The following is a 12934-nucleotide window of genomic DNA, read 5'->3' as shown; positions in this document are numbered from 1 at the left end:
CTGAAGAACTGCCCATGGCTGGCGGCCACTGAACTGGGCAGCTCGGGTCTGCTCCCGCTGCTTAGGGCTCCCTCATCCCTCTCCGTGGTCTCCTGAGGAACCGCCCATTCTCTCTGCCCCCACCACCTGCTCGGAGCCCTCCTCCTCTGTCGTGTCCCACCTCCTCATACTCTATCATCGACCTGCAGGTGGGGATGATAATGTCACAGCAGGTTCTCGGGGGCTCCTCTCAAGCTCTCCTTCGAAACAGGGAACATAATGGGATATAGATTATGGCAACATGCAAACTGTTCATCAATTACCCATTGCATCTGCCATCTCCCTTCTGCCAATCGAAGTAACTATGTTATTGCACACACACAAAAATCTTATTTTAATTATAATCCAATCAGAAGATGCATCCATTATGTAGAGTGCTTTGGCATGTTCTGTGGATTTAATTTCCACACCAATAGTGGAGCAATTGCTGCAGAGAGGAGACGGCTCGTCCGTTTTCCCATGAATCCAGTCATTCAAAAAATACCGAGCGGCTGCTGAGTGGACGCACTGTGTTTGGTGGAGACACAGAGTTACAGAGTCCAGGGTCCCTGCTCTGGAGACACTCACACCTGACAGGGAGGGAGCTGACCCTGAGCAGATGCCCAGCGTGGCCGTGTGTCTCACGAGATCCGACTGCAATGACCGGGGAGATGCCTTGCAGGAGGTGACCTGCACCACCTAGGGAAGTGTGGGTGAGACTTGGTGTGTCACCGTGGATGAGAAGGGAGATGGTTACAGAAAGACTGGCATGATTCTATGACACACAGAGAGATAAAGCTGCACATGGAAAATTGTGCCCTGGCCGGTCTGTGCTCAGCCTTTGGAGTGTCAGCCCGCAGAGTGAAGCGTCGCAAATCAGATTCCAGTCAAGGGCATGCACCTGGGTTGCAGGTTCGGTTCCCAGCCCTGGTTGGGAAGGCACCGATTGATGTGTCTCTCTCACATGGATGTTTCTCTCTCTCTCACCCCCCCTCCCTTTCACTCTATTTAAAATCAATGAAGGCCCTGGCCGGTTTGGCTCAGTGGTTAGAGCGTTGGCCTGCGGTCCTGAGAAGCCCGTGTTTGGTTCCTGCTAAGGGCACGTACCTCGGTTGCAGTTTGTCCCCGGCCCTCGTAAGTTGTGCGGGTGGCAGCCACACGATGTGTCCCTTCACGTCGATGTTTCTCTCTCTCTCTGTTCCTCTCTCTCCCTCCCACTCTACCTGAACAAAAAATGGAAAAATATCCTCGGGTGAGGATAAAAAAAAAAATAAATAAATAAAATCAATGAAGGCTCTGGCCAATTTGGCTCAGCGGTTGAGTGTCGGCCTGCAGACCAGAGAGTCCCGGGTTCGGTTCCCGCTAGGGGCACGTACCACAGAAAAATAAATAAATAAATAAATAAATAGAGAAAAATATCCTCGGGTAAGGATTAACAACAACAACTAAAATCTGCCTAAGGACACATTTTTCCAACAGGCTGGAATGGAGAGGTTGAGGGTGCGAGACTGTGGTCAGTGAGGATGCGCAAGCAGGTCGGGCTGGGTTGAGGTCGGATTGCTGTGCTGGGTGGAGGCACGGAAGACTGAGGAGGGCCTTGGAGAATCACAGCTGTGCTCTGGGCACAGACGTCTGGGTGCCAGGAGAGGGGAGGGCTCTGAGCCCGTCGTCTCTCGTGGGAATAAACAATATTAAAGTAATGGGCTTATGCATTTTCTGACCTTTAAAAAATGGTATTTTCATCAAACTTCCTCCTCTCCACCTCGCCCTTGTTAAATATTTCATCTCAACTGGAAAATACCCACGACAATGATTTTTTTTTATGGTTTAGCCTTTCAGTAATAAAACAAAACAAACAGTAGGGCGCTTAGAAAGCCTTTCGGCTCAGACAGATAAAAGCAGGTGCCTCTGGTTTAGGTTATTGTTAGAAGGCGCGAGAGTCTGTTTCTTCTGGAAATGCTGGCAGGTAGAGGGGCAGGAGCTGGCTGGCACCATGGCCACCCCACGCTTGACCCCACCCTTCCCTAGTATTTCGTATTTGCCGAGGGTGTATACATGTGCCCCACGATCTCATTATCTGAAGCAGAATCCAGCTTCCCCTCACAGCAGCCTGAACCCTTCTGTTTTCCAGCCTGTAGAGAAAGCCACGGTGAGAGAGATGAAGACGCAGGGACCCATTATTCCCCAGATTATTGGGGACACATCAGTGCCTTTATGGCTTAATGCCCCAGGCACGGCGACAGAGATGCCTTCAGGCTGCAGGGCATGCTTTCCTGGTGCAGCTCTCTGCTTAGACAGGGGCCTGACGTGCACCTGTCACTATGACCTTGAGTTGTCCAGAGGTCCCATTTATAGCAACAAGCAAATGTACAGTACTTGTCTGCTGACACCGTTCCTCCCCACAAGCCTTGGTCATCCCATTCTTCCTGCCTTGAAAAGCCTGCTGACTAATTTGTTCAGACCTGTGTTCAGCTGACATTTAGTGAGAACCTACTGTGTGCTGGGGCCCAAGGATTCAAAGATGAAGAAACTGTGGTCTTCCAGGAGTTCACGGGCAAGAACACAGGTATTAAAATATCTTGTGGCAGGTACCACGATGAGTATCGTCTCCAGGGCCATGTGGTTGCCCGGCCCAGCCCGCGAGATTGGGGACTCTCGGAAGAGACGATGTCTTCTGGAATGATGGCTGATAAGCTGCCCTTCCTCCAAGACCATCCCCTTCTTCTGAGCATGGCTACTTGTCCATCATGTCCTTTTCCTTCCTGTGTTTACTTTCTTTGCTATTGCCTGTCTCTTTATTAGGACAAACGATTGAAGTAATAGTTTATGTATATTTTGACTTTTCGAAGAAAATTATTCAACCAACATTCCTATGCTTCAGGTCATTGTTAAACATTCTATATGAACTGGAGAGCACCTGACATCACCTAACCATCCAGATCAGTTAGGTTCAGTGAGCTCATTTCTTCATTCTTTCATTTCCTAACCACTTTAAGCACCTCTAGGTTTTGTAGTGCTAACGGGTGAGCAAAACAACGTCCAGCCCTTCCGTCATGAAGCTTACAGGCTTGGGGTCCTCTGATGTCTGTTCTCTCATTCTGTGCTCCTTCTCACAAATGCCTGCCTTGGCCACGTCCACGGTCTACATGGCTGGTTTGGTGCTGACAGATGTGGTACCTGGGCTTCTAGGAACAGCTCTAGGTCAAACAGGGGGCTCTGGGGGCTGGCAGTGGGCGCAGGCTGAGATCCACTCGGGGAGGCTTGCTGAGCTGACGTCGACTGTCAAGGGCTTCCTGAAGCAGGCACCTGGGCATCGGGAGCCCATGAGGGATCCCCGGGCACACGCGTTGTGTCCTCAGAGCCTGGTTCCCTTCCCTACAGCGCATGTCCAGACCTTCCCAGGCTCCCCAGTGCCTCCCTTATCAATACAGAATCTATGGGCCAAATCAGGGCCTTTAGAAACTCCAGACAAGAACAGTGAACAAGGAGGTTTAATTTCTTTTTTTTTTCTTTTTTCTTTTTTTTTGTTCAGACAGAGCGGGAGGGAGAGAGAGGAAGAGAGAGAGAGAGAAACATCTATGTGAAGGGACACATCGAGTGGTTGCCAGCCGCACGACCAACCAGGGTCAGGGACAAACTGCAACCGAGGTACGTGCCCTTAGCGGGAACCGAACCCGGGTCTCTCTGTACTGCAGGCCGACGCTCTAACCGCTGAGCCAAACCGGCCAGGGCAAGGAGGTTTAATTTCTGACAAATTTCTAAAGTGGTGTAAAGTAAAATTTAAACTAAGTGCTTTGATAGAGGGTATACCTGGGTGCTAGGCAGAGGACAGCTTAATGCAGGACGATAAAGCAACACCCAGGCATCTCCGTGGTGCCCAGAGCCTGGTTTCAAACAGCTTGTTCTTCCTTCCCCGATAATGGGCAGAAGGGGCCAGGCCGGCTCCCTTGAACAGTAAGGAATGCGGGCCACTTGTTTGGTATTGTTTCCGTAAAGAACCAGGGCAAATTACCGCAATAAAGCAATTTATGATCCTGTGTGTCCTAAGAAGACTCGTTTTTTCCAGTTTTATTGAGATGTAATTGGCATATAACATTGCATTAGTGTAAGGGACACAGCATAATGATTTGATGTATGTGTGTATCGTGAAATGACCACCCAACAAGTCTAGCTAACATCCGTCACCTCCCAGTCACACGTTTCTTCTCTTGTGAGAAGAATTTATAAGATCTCCTCCTTCGCAGCGTTTGAATCTACACAACAGTCTTGCTCACGATCGTCACCATGCGGTGATCGTCACCATGCGGTGATCGTCACCATGCGGTAATTACATCCCCAGGGTTATTTCTCTTTTAACTGCAGGTCTGTACCTGTTGACCACCTTCACCCACTTGAAGTTTATTTCAAGTGAGGCTCCGAATAAATGCCCCTTGTCCTTTGGCAGGGAGCTCAGCAGCGTTAGCAGTGGGGTGCGAAGCTCAAAGGAGCACCAGAACGTGACGAGATGTCCCCGAGGTGGACGAGAGAGCGAGACACTGCGCTGTGCTCAGCCTCTCTGGGCTCCTTGCGGGACCCCTGCCGGGGTCCTCCTGGACCAGGCCCAGAAGGACTGGCCTGGCCAGCTGGCACCGCAGTTGGCCTCTTGTGTGCGTTGGATGTGACATGTGTGCAGCGAACCATCTGACAACCAACCAGCTCGCTGTCGTTGGTGCGGCTGGGTACCTGCCCCTGCGAGAGGCCACGGAGACGCATGTCCTGTGGGGGACACAGGACCTGCACACTGCGGGCAGGAACGGCATCTGCCCTGAGAGTGGACCACACGTGCGTGTGAAATAAGCACTGTCTGGGGTGCTTGCGAGAGTGGATTTCCGGATCCCACGCTCGGAGACTCGGATTACTGGGTCTGGGTTGGATCCAGACATCTGAAGCTTCGGCAAGCGCTCCAGTAGACGGGGCGAGCTGAGAACTCTGCCTTCACACAGCTCAGCCCGTCTCTCTTTCATCCAGGAGGAACTTCAGGTTGGAAACAACCATTTAATTGAGATATAATTGACATGCTAAAACTGTATACATTTAATGTATACAACTCCATGAGTTTGCAGAGAAATATGTAAATATAGAGATAGACAGACAGACCGACAGAGTGGGACAAACGTAGGTTTACAGTTGCGAGTATGTGAAACAGGGTTTATTCTTATATTCTCACTTATTCATTATTATTTTATTGCTTTTCATACAAACAATATATACCTGTCATCAAGTTCATCAATATAGCTATCACCTCCTAATGTTTCCTTCCGTTCTTATTATTGTTATTGTTTTGTGCTAAGCACACTTTGAGGAGGTGATTAAGGGCTGTGTGCTACGGGCACTATGATATGTACGGATCACCTGAACTTGTGTGTCTTACATCACTGGCACGTTAGACCCATGACCATCACCTCCTCATTTTCCCTCTGCCCAGCCCTTACCAGCACCATCCTGCTCTCCAATTCTCAGTTCAATTATTTTAGATGCCACACATAAGTGTGATCATACAATATTTATCTTTCTGTGTCTGGCCTGTTTTCCTCAGGGTAATGCCTCTCAGGTCCATCCACGTTGTTGCAAATGGCGGGGCTTCCTCTTCTTTAAGCCCCATCTGGGATAGGAGGGCACGGAGCAGGGGCAGGAGCAGGGGCAGGGGCAGGGGCAGGAGCAGGGGCAGGAGCAGGGTCAGGAGCAGGGGCAGGAGCAGGGTCAGGAGCAGGGGCAGGAGCAGGGGCAGGAGCAGGGGCAGGAGCAGGGTCAGGAGCAGGGGCAGGAGCAGGGGCGCTGAAGTCAGCTTTTTACAGCCTGGCCTTCCTCTGGGCTTCCTCCTGCTGCCCCTGCCTCTGGCCACGCCGAGGGAGCTCGATCGTGATGGCAAAGGGAGGCCCCGGAAGTACGCTTCCCCCATACAGAAAGGCGAAGTCACTCAAAGGAGACAAGTGGGGGGATTTATTGAACTCTCACAGCCATTATTACTGCTATTGCCAATATTTTAAATTGTGATAGTTTACTTAGAGCTACTGCATGTCACGCACCCTTCTAAATCCTTTGCCTCATTACCTTATTTAATTCTAACAACCAATCTTTGAGGTCTGTACTATTACTATCTTTATTTTACAGATGAGGAAGTTGAAGGAGAAAGAGGTTAGGTGATTTGCCTGAGTCACACAGCTGATCAGTGGACAGGGCGTGGCTACGGGGCCCCAGTGCTGAGCCTCCTGGGAAAATGACTCAGGACAGAACAAAGAATGTTTCCACTTTGGGGCTTTAGTTTTCTCACTCACAGAATAAGGGTTTGGGCTATATGACCTCTAAGCAGGGCTGGGCTCGTGAGTGTGCAACAGTCAAATAGCCCTATGATCAGAGGGTCCCAGGCTTGACTTCACGTTTTCCTATTTTCACTGAACCTTGAACAATCTAAAGCTGCTCGAGTGTCCCAAGGGCCCTTCTTGTTGTTACCCTATATATGTTTTTCTGAACGCCCTTCTCCATCCTTAACTCCCTGGAGCCCGGGCCCCCGGCCACAGGACCGTCTTCTGCCGTGGTGGGGCGAGGGCTGCCCCGAATGTCTCAGGAGCAGGGCACGTGGGGAGCACTCCCCTGGCAGGAGGGTGTGCCCTGAGCTGAGGCTGCCTCAGGGTAAGGGCCCTGGGCACGTGGGGAGCACTCCCCTGGCAGGAGGGTGTGCCCGTGAGCTGAGGCTGCCTCAGGGTAAGGGCCCTGGGCACGTGGGGAGCACTCCTCTGGCAGGAGGGTGTGCCCTGAGCTGAGGCTGCCTCAGGGTAAGGGCCCTGGGCACGTGGGGAGCGCTCCCCTGGCAGGAGGGTGTGCCCGTGAGCTGAGGCTCCCTCAGGGTAATGGCCCTGGGCACGTGGGGAGCGCTCCCCTGGCAGGAGGGTGTGCCCGTGAGCTGAGGCTGCCTCAGGGTAAGGGCCCAGCCCCAGCCAGCCCGGCGCCCTGACTGGCCTTGGTCAGTGGGCCATCTTCAGTGTGTCAGCAACCCTTGCGTGCAGGAGGTGAAGTTGAAGCTAATGAGTTCAATTCTCCCTGACTGTCTTTTGGGTCTCTGCTGAGCACCCCTCACCATTCTTTGGCAATGGTCCCCTCCCCCACTTACTCCCCCGCAACCCCACCCCACCACTCCTGAGTCCCAGCAGCTTGTCCCCACGCCGCGTGCCTGGAAGAAGCTCTGAAAACAATGGTTTCTTCCCGAAGTGTTGAGTGTGAGTGACACCGAGAGTTCCCTGCCCTCGGCGTCTGAAAGGTGCGGCTCAGGAGCGAGGGAAGGGGCCTGGGTGGAGCCCTTCCTATTCTCCTTCCTCAGCTCCTCCTCTGAGTAAACCCTAGTCTCACTTTCCTGCTAAGGAAACCAAAATCAACACATCCTCCTCAGGGTTAATGACTTGGATTCCTATCAGCAAGGTAACAAAAAATTCAGACACAGACAATGCATCCGAAATGTAGGACAAAAGGTTCATTCTCCACACCTTGACACTGGCGAGCAGAGCAAAGATAAGCCATGAGGCTGTGTGTGTGTGTGTGTGTGCCCACATGTGAGTGTGGGCTGCGTGTGTACATGTGTGTGCCCACATGTGAGTGTGGGCTGTGTGTCTACGTGTGTGTATGCCCACATGTGAGTGTGGGCTGCGTGTGTACATGTGTGTGCCCACATGTGAGTGTGGGCTGTGTGTGTACACGTGTGTGTGCCCACATATGAGTGTGGGCTGTGTGTGTACATGTGTGTGTATGCCCACATGTGAGTGTGGGCTGCGTGTGTACATGTGTGTGCACACATATGAGTGTGGGCTGAGTGTGTATGTGTGTGTGTGCCCACATATGAGTGTGGGCTGCATGTGTATGCGCGTGTGCACCCACAAGTGAGTGTGGGTTGTGTGTGTACATGTGTAGACACTGGGGATGCAAAGAAAGGTGAGACAGCTTGTTTCTGCCCAAAGCGAGGCACTTCTCTGACTCCTGTCTTTCTCCTTCCAAGTTCTAGATCCTTCACAAATTCTGTTTTGAACAGCACTCCCCTCTGCTTAGCTTAACCAGCCCTTCCTCCCAGAAATCTGCCTGCACCAGCCTGGCCTGGGCCAGACGTTTGCTGCTGTGTCTCTGGAGCCCTCCTGCCACGTCTCTTGTACCCGCTCTACACTTGTTTGCTTGCTCACACGTCACCATGGGCTGTGATCCCCGCGTGGCTGCACTGGGCCTGTCTTGTTTACTGTTGCTGCCCCAGTGAGGATTAGTAAATGTTTGTTAAAAGACTGAATACACAGCATGAGGAAGAGCTACAGGTGGCAGCAACTGAATCCTGGGGTCTCCGGTGTGCCGACGGCGCCTTGCTTTGTCTGCAGAGTCCGGCCAGGAAGAGCTGTCCCAAGTGTGCATTTCTTGACCGAACGCCGGTGCTCCATGCAAAGGACCGCACTGAGATCGTCCTACTTACTTCTCAAGCACCTGGACAGAGCCGGTCTTGATTGAGGTCTTATGCAGAAGGTGACTGAACCTGGAGCTGGACCCTGAAGTGTTGGCTGGGCACAGAAGGCAGGCGGGCTTCCGTTCACAGAGAGCACGTGAGCTCGTCGCAGGGCTGTGCAGACAGGTCAGGTGAGTGGAGGGGCTGAGATAGGAGGACAACTCTGCACTTCACCTGAGCCCTGTGCTTCTCGAATTAGTGGCTGTTAGGAAGGCTCCTCACCCTTCTGAGTTCCGGGAAAAGCTAACCACAGAGTTCCCCGTGACCTTGCGTATTCCTCCGCAGGCCCCTTTCCATCCTTCCTCCTGAGTTCCATGAAACTGCCCGTGACTCCCTTGTTTCCTGCTCTGGAAACACAAGGCCCCTTCCTTTTCCGATGATAGCGTTCTCGTTTGGAACATGTTCCCTGTTGCTACAACATGAATGACATCACTCCCTGCATTGCCTGGCACTGTTGCTTGCAGCTGTCCAGGGAAGGAGTGGCCAGGTCCTGGGGCCCTAGGAGCTTGGACTCGACCTGTAGGCATAGGAGGCTGATGCGGCTGAAGGGTTCTTAACAGAGGAATGGCGATCTCAGATGTGCATTATAGAAAGATCACTCAGCTTTCCCTACGCGAGGAAGAATGGAAGGGATTTGAGGAAAGACATCTCATATTCTGATAGAAAATTATGGGTCTCTAAGCTAGGGTAGGGCTAGTTAGGGGTGATGTGTCAAGGATGGCATCCTCAGGGGCACACATGGTACCAGCTGTGAGGTCGAGGGAAAGGCCTAGACGGGCTCCTTGACCTGTGTGGGCATTTGTGTCTGGGTGGTGTTCGTTCACCGGTACCGTCCACCATCACGAGAGAGGTGGTTTCAACTCTGTATCATGGAAGGTGAGCAGCATGTACGTGGTTAAAGCGGGTGGTGATAGCAGAGCCAGAAAAGGACACAGAAGCTGATGCCTGCAAGGCTCCAGAAATGCCCTTGTGCAAGGAGACGGGGGGAGGGCCTTAAGATCTCTGCGACCTCCCTCGATCTAGTTGGCTGTGTTTTAATTTTTTATTAAACTTCTATTTTGCTACCATTGGAGAAGAGATGCCTTAGCATCATGATCCCTACTGGGTCGACTTAAGGGAGGCTTCAGGGAAGATGGAAGAGGTGATCACCCACCACGATGGCCGTTGTGGCTGCCATTCAGACCATCCTCTGGTCCATTGTTGGTTAGTGGTCATTGGGCCTTAACGAAGACCTGGGTTCTGGGTCCCCTCAGCTTCTCACCTGCACGTCAACACTAAGGAAATGCAGGTATCTGCGGGCAGGCAAGGGGAGAGTCCTCTCTGTGGGGACCCAGGCTGAAGGCAGAGGATGACTCAGTGCTAATTGCTCCGAGAGAAAGCACCTTCGTTATGTCTTCACCAGCCCTTGTTCAGCCTGGAGATGTGAATTGTAGACAACCCAGTGAAACTTCTCGGTGCTTTTGAGAAGTGTTTTTCACACATTAATACCATTTTCAGGCTTTCTCTCTCTCTCTCTCTTTTTTTTTTTTTGGTCTTTGATTGCTTGAAAGCTTAATGTGGATGTAAGCACTTCCCTGTATTCTCAGGGAGAAATGTTACATTAACGTGATTACAGCGACGATGATTCATATTGTCCCCGTATCATGAATCTGGGCCTACGGAACACTCCTCACGGGGAGCGCTGACTTACTCTGCCCTCTGCATGGGGCGCCCCAAGGAAGCAGAGAGCTTGCACTGTGCCAGGGGTCCCCCAGGCTGTGCCTTCAGGACCATTCGCATACTGGGCTTCCCAGTGCCTTCCGAGCCCAGTCCTCCACCGTCATATTCAGGCCAGAGGGCTCACTGTTTACCACTTACTACCACCTGGGCGTTCCATGGAAACCACGAACCCCACATGTCTCAGCACCAAATCAGGCATCTCTCCTACACCCCCATTCCTCTCCCTCCACACCTCTGTCATTCAAGCATCAGAAAGGAAGCATCTGAGACAGATTTCAAGGGTGAAGGGGGTTGCCAGGCCGACCCTGCGCAATGCAGTTGGGTCCGCAGGCAGGTCAGGAGTTGGGCAGAGGGCTTCTCCCTGGGTGTTGCGTGGACGGCCAAGCTCAAGGGCTGGATCATCTGAGATCTCCCTCTTGGAGAACTGGCACACGACAGACAGCGGGCTAACACCAGGTACTTACTGCATGCGCCGTCATAACTCGTCTCTCCTCCTTTTCCATTGCTTCTCTCTATTTTAATTCTTAGATGGAAACTTGCAGCAATCTGAAAGTCTTGACTTTCCATTAGCAAACTTTCCATAATCTTTAATACAGGCCCTCCTATAAATATCCAGAGAATGGTGACTTTCCCAAAATAACACTCAGGTCAGTGACCAAATCCGAAAAAGCAACAGACCTCCGAAGTGACTTTGTACCCCAGAGATACAGTGAAAAATGGAGAGGTCGGTAGCAGGGAAAAAAGTAAGATGATTTACAGAGGGCTTGTGTTCATTGAACAATTCCTCTCCCCTTCAGGACCTGGTTGGGGATTTACAGTGTGTTGGTCCATGGCAGGGAGCCAGCAGCAGCTACTGGACGACTGATCTCTGCTCAGTGAAGACCCCGAGGAGAGCCCCCTCCTGATGTTTTGGAGGAGGTGTTTGGTGGGGATGGTGTGTAGGGGGATTGATAAGAAAGTAGAAATTTGCGTGGGACAAACAACTGCTTTTTAAGTGTGGATAAAGTATATTCATACAGAAATTTGGTCAGTGCTGTCTCTTACATGTTCCCAATGTGACTGTGATCAGCTGAATGATGACATGGTATGTAATCTGCTCCTACGTCTCCCTGCAGAGGACCATGAGGTTTTCTTCTTTGTGCCTGTTATGAAACCACACTGCCTAGTGGCCAGGAGAGGGTGGTGCAGAAGCAGAGGTGGGGGTGGAGGTGTGGAGGGGTGTGTGTGTGTGTGTGTGTGTGTGTGTGTGTAAGTCTATGTGTGTGGATGGGTTGTTTGGACGTGTGTGTACGTCATTAGAGACATGTGAGCTATGTTTCTGCATGAATACATTTATGAGGGGTTTTTCAAGTGAAAACCCATTTCTTTATAAATATAGAATTGCTTTTCTAAGACAGAAATGCTGAGTAAGTACAACGATGGCTCTGAGTTTCAGAAGCCACTTTCCGGAGAGTGGTGCGAGGGACTTGCTAAGGGTACTGGGAGATGATGGGAGGGGACGTGCACAGACCACTGCACTTTGCATTTCAGCCTCCGTGGGTCCTCCCCCTGCCTATGCATATTTAACACTTCCTTCAATATATAAAGGAGAATCCTCCCTCCTAGCCCCACCAGAGTTCATTTAACAGGCACACAAAGAATTGTACGTCCAGACCTGTCTCTCCCAGCTTCCTGTTCTTACTATTTGTTGTTTTTTCTCATCTTCTTTCTTTTCTCTTCCCATGCTACTTCCCTTAGATTAAACTGTTTTTCAGGATTTACTGTAGGGAAAACGCCATTGCTTCTCGACAGAGGTGAGCCTGAGAGAGCTGGTCTCCAGGCTTGCTCTGCTCTTTGGCCCGTCCCAGAACTCCACGCAGAATAGAAGGACCTGGGCCTCAGGCAGCCTGGGTGTTGGAAACCTCCCTGCAATACCTCTTTCAATTCTCGATGACAATTACCATTCACCTCATGGATGACACTCCCTAATGTTCAAAGGCACAATTGAAAGACAGAATTGTTTTTAATTTAATTTATTTTTCAATTACAGCTGACACACAATAGTATCTTCGTTTCAGGTGTACACCATAGTGATTGGACATTTGTTTACCTTACAAAGTGCTCATTTCAATAAGCCTAGGACCCATCTGATGTGGTTATTACAGTATTATTGACTATATTCCCTATGCTCTACTTTACATACCCATGACTATTTTTATAACTAGCACTTTGTATTTCTTAATCCCTTCCACCTGTTCACCCATTCCCCCAACCCACTGCCACCTAGTGATCATCAGTTTGTTCTCTGTATGTTTGAGTTGGTTTCTGTTTTGTTTATTTCTTTATTTTTTAGATTCCACATATAAATGAAATCGTGTGACATTTGTCTTTCTGTCTATGGCTTGTTTCACTTAGCGTACTATCCTCTAGGTCCATTCATGTTGCCACCGATGGTGAGATGTTATTCTTTGTTATGGCTGAGGATATTCCTTTGACTATATGTACCATGGTTTCTTACTTCATGTGTCTATCAATGGACACGTAAGTTACTCTACCCAGCAAGGCTACCATCTAAAATAGAAGGGGAGATAAAGAGTTTCCCAGACAAGAAAAAACTAAAGGAGTTCATCAGCACTAACACAGTATTACAAGAAATGTTAAAGGGACTTATTTAAGGAGAAAAGCTTAAAAGACAGAAGTAGGAAGATA

Source organism: Molossus molossus, unplaced genomic scaffold (assembly GCF_014108415.1).
Source record: "Molossus molossus isolate mMolMol1 unplaced genomic scaffold, mMolMol1.p scaffold_m16_p_15, whole genome shotgun sequence".
Classification (NCBI taxonomy): domain Eukaryota; kingdom Metazoa; phylum Chordata; class Mammalia; order Chiroptera; family Molossidae; genus Molossus; species Molossus molossus.
This window is presented reverse-complemented; position numbering follows the sequence as displayed.